Raw genomic sequence first — 15,304 nt, 5'->3', positions numbered from 1 at the left:
TCTCTGAAGAATTGGATTGGTATTTTGATGGGGATTGCATTGAATTTGTAGATCGCTTTTAGTAAAATGGCCATTTTTACTATGTTAATCCTGCCAATCCATGAGCATGGGAGATGAGGTCTTCTTCAATTTCTTTCTTCAGAAGCTTGAAGTTCTTACATTTGTTTACTTCTCCTTAAGGGAGAGTTACATACAGTGTTTGAGAGAGGTCTTTCTCTCCTAGAGTTTGACCTTAGGCATTGAAGGATTAACACAGTGGCAAAGTAGTACCTGTCTTTCCAGCTGAATACACAGGCACTGTCAGAATGCAGCTAAAGAATGCAGTGCAACCTGGTATCCCTCCCTCTTTAATCAAAACTAGAGGGCAAGCAACCAGAGGCATAGTTGGATGCCCTCGCATAGTATGAAACCAGTTAGAAGAACATTTTGTACTATTTATATTAATATGAACATAAAACAGCTGAATTTCAATTCTGGCTCAAGATGTTTAATAGGTAGGTAAGCAGAAATCATCACATTTGTTTTGAAAGCTGGCATATTCCATTAAGGATTTTTATTTTGTAAATGAATAATTTTATTTCAATTGGAAACTTCTCTAGTTTAGGCATTTTCTCCTGAACACAAATGCACAAAGGATTTTTGCTTCCCTGCTTGTGCTTACACAATTTCTTCAGATGCCAACTCCTAACCCTCAGATACACACACACACACACACACACACACACACACACACACACACGAACTATACTAACTTAATGCCTTTTCTGCCATAACTAACAATTTATCATGTAGTATGGCTTTGCAGTTAAAGAGGAGGACAGCTAACTATGAGTCTGGGTTTCCTTCTTTCCTGTACAGAATATTTTTAAATACATCCATCACATTCACCCTTCCTTGAACAGACACCCTTGATGGCTTTTCCTTGGTACATCCACACTGCAAACCACTTCTTGTTTACATGGATGCATGAGGAAAACAGAGAGATGACTTCAGCACGAGCAACACAATATTCCACAGTTGGTGTCAGAGCAGAGTTGGCTGCTATGTGACCAGCAGTCAATAGCATGTGCAGTGTGAGTATATTGGGTAAGAAGATATGTATCTTGGTGAAGCTACAATGGCACAGCAAGAAATCCATCACACTAATTATATGTAGAAAATGCAAAACCTCAACTTCACACATTCCTTTGGAATTTTTCATTTGATCTTGTTGAATGTTGCTCAAGAATAACTGATACCATGGAAACCTACAGGTAAGATACAAGCTGCTTTCTTCCTCTCCTCAATGTCTGCTGCCCTTTCTGTATTTCTTGTAGCTTATTTAATATGAATTTCAGGCTTCGCTCCTTCTGGTAAACATTTCCTGGATCTTCCACTCTTATCCCCACCTTAATTATAACCCTCCTGACCTACCACCCACATATTCCATGAAGCTGAGTACTCCTCCATCACCTTGTACACTTCATTGCTGTGGTGTTTCTATAGAACTGAGTACTCCTCCATCACCTTGCACACTTCATCACTGTGCTGTTTCTATAGAACTGAGTACTCCTCCATCATCTTGTACACTTCATCGCTGTGCTGTTTCTATAGAACTGAGTACTCCTCCATCACCTTGCACACTTCATCGCTGTGCTGTTTCTATAGAACTGAGTACTCCTCCATCACCTTGCACACTTCATCACTGTGCTGTTTCTATAGAACTGAGTACTCCTCCATCACCTTGCACACTTCATCGCTGTGCTGTTTCTATAGAACTGAGTACTCCTCCATCACCTTGCACACTTCATCGCTGTGCTGTTTCTATAGAAATGAGTACTCCTCCATCACCTTGCACACTTCATTGCTGTGGTGTTTCTATAGAACTGAGTACTCCTCCATCACCTTGCACACTTCATCGCTGTGCTGTTTCTATAGAAATGAGTACTCCTCCATCACCTTGCACACTTCATCGCTGTGCTGTTTCTATAGAAATGAGTACTCCTCCATCACCTTGCACACTTCATCGCTGTGCTGTTTCTATAGAACTGAGTACTCCTCCATCACCTTGCACACTTCATCGCTGTGCTGTTTCTATGGAAATGGTCAGATAGTATTTGATCTTCATATGTGTGATATTCATTTGATGTTCCTAAGTGTCTACCAATAAGTTGTTTAATAAATATTTCAATATTTATTTCAGTAGTTCAAGAACTAACTGGTTAAAGGACATTTAAAAATTTCTCTGAAATGCATAGATAGGAAGCTAACTACTGAACCATAAAAATATCATGAATAACTGGTTCTGTTTAATACCGTTCTTACTGGGCCATAAAATCTAAGCTGCACTAATATTCACGGAAATATCTGTTTGGTGTTTTATTTAGTGACAAGTCTCGACATTCTCTGGCTCTATTCCCAGTAAAAATCCAAGCACATCTAATCTTTTAATGCATAAAGGACAACAACAAAATGTAGATAGCACCTACCTCCCTGATTCATAACACAGCTACACACTTTCATTATTTACAGACATTCTCTTTTCATTACATGAATTTTATTTAAATGTAATAGTGAATTAGGAAGGAATACAGCATATCAGAGTGTTCAATGAAGTAAAGGGAAGATAATCATATCTGGTGACAAACTCGCATTCTTGGTTTTAAATTCTGTAACAAATGACCTAAGCAAAGTAACCTGAAAAGGAAGAGCTCACTATGGCTCACAGTTTCAGGGCATAGTTCATCACAATAAGGACGCCAGGCCCATGGGAATGTGAGGTAGCTGGTCACACTGCATCTCCAGCCAGGAAGCTAGAAAGACAGCCATGTTAGCAAGTAGCCCCTCTGTTCCTTTGGTGCACCCTATGAGACTAGTCACATTCACTCTTGCCCACCTTCCAGGTGGTTCTTCCATTCTCAGCTGAGGTACTCTAGAAACACTCTCAGAGACACGCAGAGGCCGTGTTTCAACAGTGATCCAAATCCAATTAGGTTGAACTAGAAATACTGACCACCCCACTACAGAAAGTATGTAAATGCGGCTGAGCGCACTGATAGGTGACATAAGTACACATTTTCTTATTTGAATTCCTGGCACCAAATGCAAGATGAGTGGAAATTAATCAGTAATTAAGTATATATGTCTTATTAAAATTTTTGCTGCCTATAAAATATTTGGCAACAAAGTGTAATACTTAACAACAATCTCATCAGGTAAGGACCTGAATAGATTACCATGAAGATTAATTTGTTCATTATTTTAACCACTTCTGAAGAAAGATGCTTAGTTTGATTTTTTGCTCAATAAAATGCATATTTTAAGGAATTCTAAGAAAATATTATTAGCAACCGAGAAAAATTGAAAAACCTAAAATTGCTACTTACTTCTAAAAAATAAAATGTTTTATGACTTATAAAAGTTTATTAAAATTATACACAGCTATTCATACATATTATTTATGCCAAACAACACATGCAGTAAAATGAATTAGTGCAGAAAAATTTTCTATTAATTATTTTCTTCATTTATATTTCAAATGATATCCCTATTCCGGGTTATGCCTCCACAGACCCTCCCATTGCATACCTCATCCCCACCTTCCCCTTTACCTCTATGAGGGTGCTCCTCCACCCACTCACTCACTCCTGTCTCCCACTCTAGCATACCCTTATACTGGCATCAAGCCCCCCAAGGGCCTCCCCTCCCACTGATGCCAAGTCCGTCCTCTGCTAAACATGTATCTGGAGCCAAGGTTCCCTCCATGTGTACTCTTTGGTTGGTGGTTTAGTCCCTGGGAGCTCTAGGTGGTCCAGTTAGTTGATATTGTTCTTTGTATGAGGCTGCAATCCCCTTCAGCTCCTTCAGTCCTTCCCCTAGCATTGGAGTCCCCATGCTCAGTCTGACGGTTGACTGTATCTGCACCTATATTGGTCAAATGCTGGTAGAACTTTGGGGAACAGCTGTACCAGGATCATGTGAACAAGTACTTCTTGGCATCAGCAACAGTGTGGGGATTTGCTGTCTCCAGATGGGATCTCTAGGTGGGGGAGTCTCTAGATGGCCTCCCTTAGTCTTTGCTCTATTTTTTTTGTCCCTGTTTTTCCTTTGGACAGGAACATTTCTGTAATAAAAATGTTGAGATGCCTGGGTGGTTCCATTCCTCAACTGGGGGCCTTGCCTATCTACTGGAGGTAGTCTATACAGGATGCATCTCCTATTTATTGAGTATTTCAGCTAAAATCATTTCCCTTGAGTCCTAAAAGACACTTGCTTCCCTGGAGTCTGGGACTTTGTAATCACTAACCCCAGTTCCACATCCCGAATTGCTACATATTTTTATTCAATATCCTGACCCTCTGTACTTCTCTCCTGTCCCTTCCAATACCCAATCCTGTCCTCCCCTTTTCTCTCCTCCTCCTCTCTCTTTCTCAGATCCCCCTACCTCCTATGATTATTTGTTCCCCCTTCTATGTAGGATTGAAGCATCCACACTTTGGTCTTCAGTCTTCTAAACCTCTATATGGTTTAGGGCTTGTAAAGTGGGTGTTCTGAGATTTTTGTTGGCTAAAATCCACTTATCAATGAACAGGTACCATGTGTGTTCTTTTGTGTCTGGGTTACCTCACTCAGGATGATAGTTTCTAATTCCATACAATTGCAGCAAATTTTATGTAGTCATTGATTTTAATCGCTGAGTAGTACTCCCTTTGTGTAAATGTACCACATTTTCTGTATCTGTTCTGCTTAGAGACATCTGGATTGTTTCCAGTTTCTGGCTATTACAAATAAGGCTGCTATGAACAAAGTAGAGCATGTGTCCTTGCTATATGTTGGAGCATTTTTTTGGGTGTATGCCCAGAAGTGGTATAGCTTGGAAAAACTCTTTCCAATTTTCTGAGAAACCACCAGATTAATTTCCAAAGTGGTTTTACCAGCTTGCAGCAAGAGAGGAGTGTTCCTCTTTCTCTGAATCATCAAGGGCTGTCACCTGAATTTTTTATTTTAGCTATTTTGATTGGAGTGAGGCACAATCTCAGGTAAGTTTTCATATGTATTTCCCTGATGACAAAGGATATAGAACATTTCTTTAAGTAATTCTCCACCATTCAAGATTTCTCAGTTGAGAATTCATTGCTCAGCTCTGTACCCCATTTTTTAATAGGGCTATTTGGTTCTCTGCTAAGGAAACAGAATTAGTCATTAAGACTCTCAACCAAAAACACCCAAGGCCAGTTAGCTTTATTGCAGAGTTTAATCAGACCTTCGATGAAGACCTAATACCAATACTTCTCAAATTACTTCAAAAATAGAAACAGAGGGAAGACTAACAAGTTAATTCTATGAAGCCACAGTTATGATGATAAGTAAACCCCAAAAAGATACAGCAAATAAAGAAAATTTCATACCAATTTTCCTTATGAATATTGATGGAAAAATATTCAATAAAATTCTCATAAACCGAATCCAAGAACACATCAAAATGATCACTCATCACGATCAAGTATGTTTCCTTTTAGTGAGGAAGGAATGATTCAATATACAGAAATCCATCAACGTAATCCACTATATAAACAAAGTCAAAGAAAGTCACATGACCATCTCACTAGATGCTGAAAAAGCACTTGACAAAGTAAAACACCCTTTCATGTTATAAGTATTGGAGACATCAGGAATTCAAGGCCTATACCTAAACAATATAGTAAAAGCAATGTACAGCAAACCAGTAACCAAAATCAAACTAAATGGAGAAAACCTTGAATCAATCCCACTAAAATCAGGGACCAGGCTAACTACTCTCCCCCTATCTATTCATAGAACTGGATGGGCTAGCCACCCCAATTAGGCAACAAAAGGAGGACAAAGGAATACAAATTGGAAAGTGAGAAGTCAAAATATCACTATTTGCAGATGATATGATAGTATAATTAAGTGACCCCAAAAGTTCACCAGACAACTGATAAGTTTGATAAACAATTTCAGCAAAGTGGCTGGATATAAAATTAACTCAAACAAATCAATAGCCTTCCTTGACTCAAAGGATAAACAGGCGGAAAAAAAAATAAGGGAAATGACACCCATCACAATAGTCTCAAATAACATAAAATATCTCAGTGTGACTCTAACGAAGCAAGTTAAAGATCTGTATAAGAACTTCAAGTCTCTGAAGAAAAAGATTGAAGATCTCAGAAGATGGAGAGACCTCCCATGTTCAGGGATTGGCAGGATTAATATAGTAAAAATGTCCATTTTGCCAAAAGCAATCTATAGATTCAATGTAATCCCCATTGAAATTCCAACTTAATTCTTAATAGAATTACAAAGAGCAATTTGCAAATTCATCTGGACTAACAAAAGCCACAGGATAGCTATCCTCAAGATAAAAGAAGTTCTGGGGGAAATCACCATGCTTAACCTCAAGCTGTACTACAGAACAATAGTGATAGAAAGTGTATTGTATTGGTACAGAGACAGGCAGGTAGATCAGTGGAACAGAATTGAAGACCCAGAAATGAACCCATACACTTATGGTCACTTGATGTTTGACAATGGAGTGAAAACCATCCAGTGAAAAAAAGATAGCATTTTCAAAAAATGATGCTGGTTCAACGGGAGGTCAGTATGTAGAAGAATGAATACTATTCAGCTATCAAAAACAATGACTTTATGAAATTCATAGGCAAAAGGATAGAACTGGAAAATATCATCCTGAGTGAGGTAACCCAATCACAGAAAAACACACATGGTATACACTCATTGATAAGTGGCTATTAGCCCAAATGCTTGAATTTCAGATGCACAGAACACATGAAACTCAAGAAGGATGGCCAAAATGGGAATGCTTCACTCCTTCTTTAAAAGGGGAACAAGAAAACCCTTGGCAGGGAATAGGGAGGCAAAGTTTAGAACAGAGGCAGAAGGAATACCCATTCAGAGCCTGCCCCACATGTGGCCCACACATATACAGCCACCCAATTAGATAAGATGGATGAAGCAAAGAAGTGCAGGCTGACAGGAACTGGATGTAGATCTCTCCTGAGAGACACAGCCAGAATACAACAAATACATAGGCGAATGCCATCATTAAACCACTGAACTGAGAACGGGACCCCCGTTGAAGGAATCATAGAAAGGACTGGAAGAGGTTGAAGGGGCTCGAGACCCCATATGAACAACAATGCCAAGCAACCAGAGCTTCCAGGGACAAAGCCACTACCCAAAGACTATACATGGACTAAGCCTGGGCTCCAACCGCATAGGTAGCAATAAATAGCCTAGTAAGGGCACCAGTGGAAGGGGAAGCCCTTGGTCCTGCCAAGACTGAACCCTCAGTGAATGTGATTGTTGGGGGGAGGGCGGTAATGGGGGGAAGATGGGGAGGGCAACACCCATAAAGAAGGGGAGGGAGAGGGGTTGGTGGATATTGGCCTGGAAACCTGGAAAGGGAATAATAATCTAAATGTAAATAAGAAATACCCAAGTTAATAAAGATGGAGAAAAAAAAAACCCTGAATAACAAAATATTTAAAGAAACTGCCAATTGTTTCCAGAATGTCCAAAATGTTTGGTACTGATAGCCATAGCATACAAATGAGCCAGTTTCTTACCACCTGATTTAACACTTGGTAAGTCATAAGTCATAAGTGTTGTTTAAGTCTTCTGGGAGGTGTGTAATACTATTCATTTTAATTCAAATTCTTTGATAACTAAAAGATTTTGAGCTTATGTTTACATTTGTTATGTGTATATCTTCAATGTTAAAATATAGATTCCCATCTTTTGCTCATTTTCTGAATGCGATATTTATGTTGTCACAGTGATTATAATTTTAAAATAAGTTCTAGGTACCGGTTGACTGTCAGTAACAATGTCAGAGTATTTTCTCCAGGTCATTAATAAAGAAATTTGCCTCATTAAAAAAAAAGAATGCAAATCAATTCATTCTTATCGCTCTATAGAAAGCTTAAGTCCAAGTAGATCAAGGACCTTCATATAAAACCAGATACCCTCAAACTAATAGAAGAAAAAGTGGGGAAGAATCTCAAATACATGGACAATGGAGAAAATTTCCTGAACAAAACACCAATGGCTTATGCTCTAAGATCAAGAATCGACAACTGGGACCTCATAAAACTACAAAGCTTCTGTAAGGCAAAGGACACTGTGGTTAGGTCACAATGGCAACTAACATATTCAGAAAACGTCTTTACCAACCCACATCCAATGTATAGCTAATATCCAATATATACAAAGAACTAAAGAAGTTAGACTCCAGAGAATCAAATAACCCTATTAAAATTGGCGTACAGAGCTGACCAAAGAATTCTCAGATGAGGAATATCAAATGGCTGAGAACTGCCTAAAGAAATGTTCAACATGCTTAGTCATCAGGGAAATGCAAATCAAAACAACCCTGAGATTCCACCTCACACCAGTGAGAATGGCCAAGAGCAAAAACTCCAGTGACACCAAATGCTGGAGAGGATGTGGAAGAGGAACACTCCTCCACTGTTGGTAGGTTGTAAGCTGGTACAACCACTTTGGAAATCAGTCTGGATGTTCCTCAGAAAATTGGACATAGTACTATCTGAGGATCCAGCTATGCCTCTCTTGTGCATATACCCAAAAGATGCCCCAACATATAAAAAAGACACATCCCCCACTATGTTCATAGCAGTTTTATTTGTAATAGCCAGAAGCTGGAAACAACCCAGATGTCCTTTAACAGAGGAATGGATACAGAAAATATGGTACATCTACACAATGGAGTATTACTCAGCTATCAAAAATAATGACTCTATGAAATTCATAGGCAAATGGATGGAACTAGAAAATATCATCCTGAGTGAGGTAACCCAGTCACAAAACAAACAAACAAACAAACAGACATGGTTTTCACTCACTTATAAGTGGATATTATCACAAAAGCTCAAATTACCCAAGATACAATCCACAGACAACATGAAGCTCAACAAGAATGACAAAAGTACAGATGTTTCAATCCTTCTTAAAAGGAGGAACAAAAATATTCATAGGGGGAGATATGAAGACAAAGTTTGGAGCAGAGACTGAAGGAATGGCCTTTAAGAGCCTGCTCTAACTATGGAATCCAGCCCATATACATACAGCCTCCAAACCCAGACAATATTGCTGATGCCAAGAAGTGCATGCTGACAGTAGCCTGATATAGCTGTCTCCTGAGAGGCTCTGCCAGAGCACGACAAATAAAGGCGAATGCCAGCAGACAACCATTGAACTGAGAAGAGGTCCCCATTGGAGGATCTAGAGAAAGGACTGAAGGGGTTGAAGGGGCTTGCAACCCCATAAGAGCAACAATACCAACCAAACAGAACCCCCAGGGACTAAACCACTACCCAAAGAGTACACATGGACAGACCCATGGCTACAGCTGCATATGTAGCAGGGGATGGCCTTGTTGGCCAGCAATGGGAGGAGAATCCCTTGGTCCTGCCAATGCTGGACTCCCCAAACGCCACCAATTCAGGTAAATGTCAGGGCGGGGAGTCATAAAGGGGTGGGTTGCTGGAGAGGGAGAAGACCTTCATAGAAAAAGGGAGAGGGGAATAGGATATTGGGTTTATGGAAGAGAAATGGGAAAGATGATAACATTTGAATGTAAATTAAAAATATCCATTAAGCAAAATAAAATAAGGATGCGTAAAGTAAGGAAACATAATCCCAGTTGTTATTCTGGTTATGAATATGTGTATATATTAAAGTTTATCAAACTTTAATGACTAATTTATATCATTATATAATAATTAAAGTAGACTAAGAAAAAAAATAAAAGTCAGAAACTTGAAACAGCCTAGATGTCCATTTATACAATGTAGTATCACTCCACTGATAAGAAAATGAAATCATGGGATTTTCATGTAAATGGATGGAGTTAAAAACAATCATACTGGGCTGGGGATTTAGCTCAGTGGTAGAGCACTTGCCTAGGAAGCACAAGGCCCTGGGTTCGGTCCCCAGCTCCGAAAAAAAGAACCAAAAAAAAAAAAAAAAAAAAAAAACCAATCATACTGAGGTAATCCAGACCCCAGAAGACAAAATGGTTCATGTTTTCTCTTACATGTTAATGTTACTTTTGAAGATTTAGATATGCATGTTTCAATCAGATTAACCGTTAGATTGATAATTAGTAAGGAGGCAAGGGGCATGGGCAGAATGGTTATCTTCTAAAGAACGAAAATAAATTTAATACTATAAAGAGTTAAAGGGGAAACTAGAATGGGAAAATTAAATTGGAGGGCCAGAATAAAGAAATATGGAAAGGCACAAATAATATTAAAGGCCTTTCCACAAACAATATGAAAACCTATTACTGTAGAAGATTACACTCTATATAATAGGAATGGAAATAGACTCACCACACGAAGGTAGAGACACGCCCCAACTAGATATCTTATTTCACCAAGTTAAATCTCCAGTTGTAGCACTCGATTACCTCTTGCTGAGTTGTTAGTTAAAGGGGTTGCTCAGACTCCTCTAAATTCCAAAACATTAGAGGTTGTTGTCAAAGTTACTGTCTAATCTTCACCCTCTGATTGTAAGGACATAATGTCTGAAGACCCAATTTACCTACATCATCGAACATGGAGAAACTGAGCCTGTGTCCAACAAGAGGCTTCAACCTTACTGACTAGTGCTGGAATATACTTTTTGTGCTACCAGATGAGAAAGTAATCATCAATATCAAACAGATAGAAACTCTTGTGACCTACAAGTGACCCAGCTACCAGATGAGCTCACATCGTAGCTGTGCTGCTCAACAAGCACAGTTTGTTGAGAGGCCTCCCCATCTATGTCTGTTCTTTGGCTGCTTAATACCTTATAAATGTCTAACACAATTGTTTCTAAGTGGCATTTAACACAATTGAAATACACAATGTCATAATCGACACTAAATAGGATATATTAATTTGATTTCCATACACACAGGATCTCTTTATAGCATATCCTGGATAATTTCACGTCTTGAGTAGAAATTATTTTATTGTCCACTCTTTGCTGTCTGTCATCTCTGTCTCTCTCTCTCTCTCTCTCTCTGCATCTATCCCTGTGTGTCTCTCTCTGAGTCTCTGTCTCCTTCCCCCCTCCTCCCTCTCTCCTGTTTGTAATATCTAGACTTGGGGCATGGTACAAAGTCAACAAAACAATACTAGCAGAATGCACCTGAGAACAAAACCTTACCACATTAGAAGGTACTTCAGATACACTGAAAATACAAAAAGGCAAGTTGTAAGTTGAAGACTTATAAAAATGGACATTTGAGTGGGGGGTAAAGTTTTCTTTATTAGAATCACAAGCTGATTATTTTGTAAAATAAGCATCTAGGTATCCTCTCAGCAGTATTCTATTAGGCACTATAAAGAATCCAAGATTGCTGATGGGCTGGTTTGGCAAGTACAAGAAAATAGACTAAAATGGTAGATAAGTAAACATTGAGGCTCACTGTTTATCAAATGGGAGTCACATAGCATTTATTCAGTGTGTGAATTTAAATACAGGGTAAAATGGAGAGAAAAGGATATACAATATTCCATCCCTCTATGGCAGTTTCAGTTAAAAGTCACTACGGTTTAATTACTATTAAAATAGTAAAAAAGTAATGTATAATTTTTCCACTTCTTAAAAATGCATCCCAAACTTTTAGACTTTATTAAAATCTAATAGAGGATTCCAGGATTGTGTAAAATTCCTAAAATCCAAGCAATCTTGAATTGACAAAGAGCCATGCATGCACACAATGGCTTTGTTCCTCATTACACTCTTAGCTGTGTAGACTGTGCAAGGGTTCCTGAGGGGCTTCTCAGTCAACTTTGTGAAATTCCAATAAAAGGAAGGAGGAGAACAGTCGATATAGCTAACATCACAGCCCATGTATATTGATCAAGAATTTCGTATTTTTATTCTTCCTCTTAGATTCTAAATTTGATTGTGTTAGGCCTTGTGTTTCAAATGAACTTGTAGGTTTAAGCAACTTCCAGCAAGTTCTGTGACTTAATCTCAGTTTCCTTATCTACATGTACACAGGAAGGAAATCATTTTAGAAGGTTGAAAACACTAACTTTAGAAGTCTTCTGGCAACTGAACTGGTAGAGCCCTTCTTGTAAAAATGTTCTTTCTAAACACCCACTACATAAGACAGTAAACAACGTGGGTTCAGTGGTTTGTTTCACTATGAAAAGAAAATGTTTCACGGCAAATGTTTAGAATAGAAAAAAATCATGTTACTCTTCTTAATCATACATAAAATATTATGATGTAACATTTTTTACTGCAAATGTTTTAAACTAATATTTTAATTGAATACCTCAAACAATATATTTTAGGATATTCATCTCGCCTCCAACTTATCCCAAATCCACTCTCACCTCCCTACCCACGCAACTTCAAGTTCTTTCAACCCAAGAAGTACAATTTGTCTTGCCCAAGTTCACTTGGGTATGGGACTTGTTCTGCAATGTGATTTACCCCTCAGGGTCACACAAATAAAACCTATGAACTGGCCATTGTATTTTGCAGAGATGTGGATATTATACCTACAACTGCTTTGCTAACCATGAAAGAGGCATTTACTCATTCTCACATATATCTATATATGCATATATGTGTAAAAGGATAGGTGCATTTCATGTGTGCATCCATATATGTGTATACATACTCATATATTTGTAGAGCCAAGAACCCAGAAGTATTTCCTCAGGCAGCATCCCCCCCCCCCATTTTTTATTAGATAGGGTTTCTCACTAGTCTGGTACCACATCATTTAAGGCTGATTGGACATTTGATCACAGGGATTGCTGGTGGGTACCATCATACCTGGATCTTTTAAGGACTGCAGATAAAACAAACTTAAAACCAGAAAAGGACCAATAAAACAGATTAGTACTTTAGATGACATCTGGGAAACGGGTGATAATCTGGCCATTTAGAAAAAAAGAAGTTACATGTGTACGACAATGACAGGGATAAGGAATGTAGCCACAACTGGCATGTGTGTCTCCATGGCTGCCTTCTGCTGGTTTGGTCGCTGGAGAATGGTATCTTAGCTTCAATGAAGGACGGAACTAAGGAGGGAAGCAAGGAGAAGAGTCTAAAGCTGAGAGCTCCTGAGCCTAGGATCAAACCGGATTGAGGCAAGTGAGTCAAGAAGCCAGTTCCTGGGACACAGTCAACAGTTCTCTGCAGCCATGCCTGGGAAGCCAGAAGAAACTACACTCTGCCCACATTCCTGACTCCAGAGGAAAACGCCTAGCACCATCTGGGACCCCAGTGCACAGCGACTCCCAGAAAAGGCAGCGCAGGCCTTCCTGGTTGCCGCCCTCATGGAGAGCTCAAAATCAGGCCCCAAAGCAACTTGAGCCTCAGGACCACAGGTAAGACCAACTTTTCTGCTCCAAGTGACCTGCCTGGTAGACTCAGGACACAGGCCCACAGGAACAGCTGAAGACCAGTAGACAGGAAAAACTACACGCGCGAAAGCAGAACACTCTGTTCCAATAACTGGCTGAAAGAAAACAGGAAAACAAGTCTACAGCACTCCTGACACACAGGCCTATAGGACAGTCTAGCCATTGTATGAAATAGCAGAGCAAAGTAACACCAGAGACAATCTGATAGCAAAAGGCAAGCCCAGGAACCCAAGCAACAGAAACCAAGACTACATGGCATCATCAAAGCCCAATTCTCCCACCAAAGCAAACACTGAATATCCACACACCAGAAAAGCAAGATCTAGATTTAAAATCATATTTGATCATGATGCTGGAGGACTTCAAGAAAGACATGAAGAACTCCCTTAAAGAAACGCAGGAAAACATAAATAAACAAGTAGAAGCCTATAGAGAGGAATCACAAAAATCCCTGAAAGACTTCCAGGAAAACACAATCAAACAGCTGAAGGAATTAAAAATGGAAATAGAAGCAATCAAGAAAGAACACAGGGAAACAACCCTGGATATAGAAAACCAAAAGAAGAGACAAGGAGAAGTAGATACAAGCATCACCAACAGAATACAAGAGAAAGAAGAGAGAATCTCAGGAGCAGAAGATTCCATAGAAAGTATCAACACAACTATCAAAGATAATGTAAAAGGGAAAAAGCTACTGATCCAAAACATACAGGAAATCCAGGACTCAATGAGAAGATCAAACCTAAGGATAATAGGTATAGAAGAGAGTGAAGACTCCTAGATCAAAGGACCAGTAAATATCTTCAACAAAATCATAGAAGAAAACTTCCCTAACCTAAAAAAAGAGATGCCCATAAACATACAAGAAGCCTACAGATTAGACCAGAAAAGTAACTCCTCTTGTCACATAATAGTCAAAACACCAAATGCACAAAATAAAGAAAGAATATTAAAAGCAGTAAGGGAAAAGGTCAAGTAACATATAAAAGCAGACCTATCAGAATCACACCAGATTTTCGTCACAGACTATGAAAGCCAGAAGATCCTGGACAGATGTCATACAGACCCAAAGAGAACACAAATGCCATCCCAGGTTACTGTATCCTGCAAAACTCTCAATTAACATAGATGGAGAAACCAAGATATTCCATGACAAAACCAAATTTACACAATATCTTTCTACAAATCCAGCGCTTCAAAGGATAATAAATGATAAAGTCAACATAAGGAGGCAAGCTACACCCTAGAAAAAGCAAGAAACTAAACATCTTGGAAACAAAACAAAGAGAAGAAAAGCACACAAACATAACCTCACATCCAAATATGAATATAACAGGAAGCAATAATCACTATTCCTTAATATCTCTCAACATCAATGGTCTCAACTACCCAATAAAAAGACATAGATTAACAAACTGGATACGCAATGAGGACTATAAATTCGGCTGCCTACAGGAAACACACCTCAGAGACAAAGACAGATATTACCTCAGAGTAAAAGGCTGGAAAACAACTTTCCAGGCAAATGGTGAGAAGAAGCAAGCTGGAGTAGCCATTCTAATATCAAATAAAATGAATTTTCAACTAAAGGTCATCAAAAAAGAAAAGGAAGGACCCTTCATATTCATCAAAGGAAAAATCCATCAAGATGAACTCTCAATCCTAAATATCTATGCTCCAAATACAAGCACAACTACATACATAAAAGAAACCTTACTAAAGCTCAAAACACACATTGCACCTCACAAGATTATAGTAGGGGATTTCAAAACCACACTGTCATCAATGGACAGGTCATGGAAACAGAAATTAAACAGAGACGTAGACAGACTAAGAGAAGTCATGAACCAAATGGACTTGGAAGTTGAACAATGCTCTACTCA

General features: G+C 38.8%; 1 protein-coding gene and 1 pseudogene across 21 annotated transcripts in view; both read right to left on the bottom strand.

The window, feature by feature from the left end:
• The window catches only part of Arb2a (ARB2 cotranscriptional regulator A), a 464,298-nt gene that overhangs the window by 265,939 nt on the left and 183,055 nt on the right, over positions 1-15,304 (bottom strand). The gene's annotated exons all lie outside the window — the stretch shown is intronic.
• Positions 1-15,304, bottom strand: part of LOC134485567 (mRNA turnover protein 4 homolog) — a 70,303-nt pseudogene that overhangs the window by 40,369 nt on the left and 14,630 nt on the right.

The sequence above is a fragment of the Rattus norvegicus genome, chromosome 2, assembly GCF_036323735.1.
Source record: "Rattus norvegicus strain BN/NHsdMcwi chromosome 2, GRCr8, whole genome shotgun sequence".
Classification (NCBI taxonomy): Eukaryota; Metazoa; Chordata; class Mammalia; order Rodentia; family Muridae; genus Rattus; species Rattus norvegicus.
This window is presented reverse-complemented; position numbering and strand designations above follow the sequence as displayed.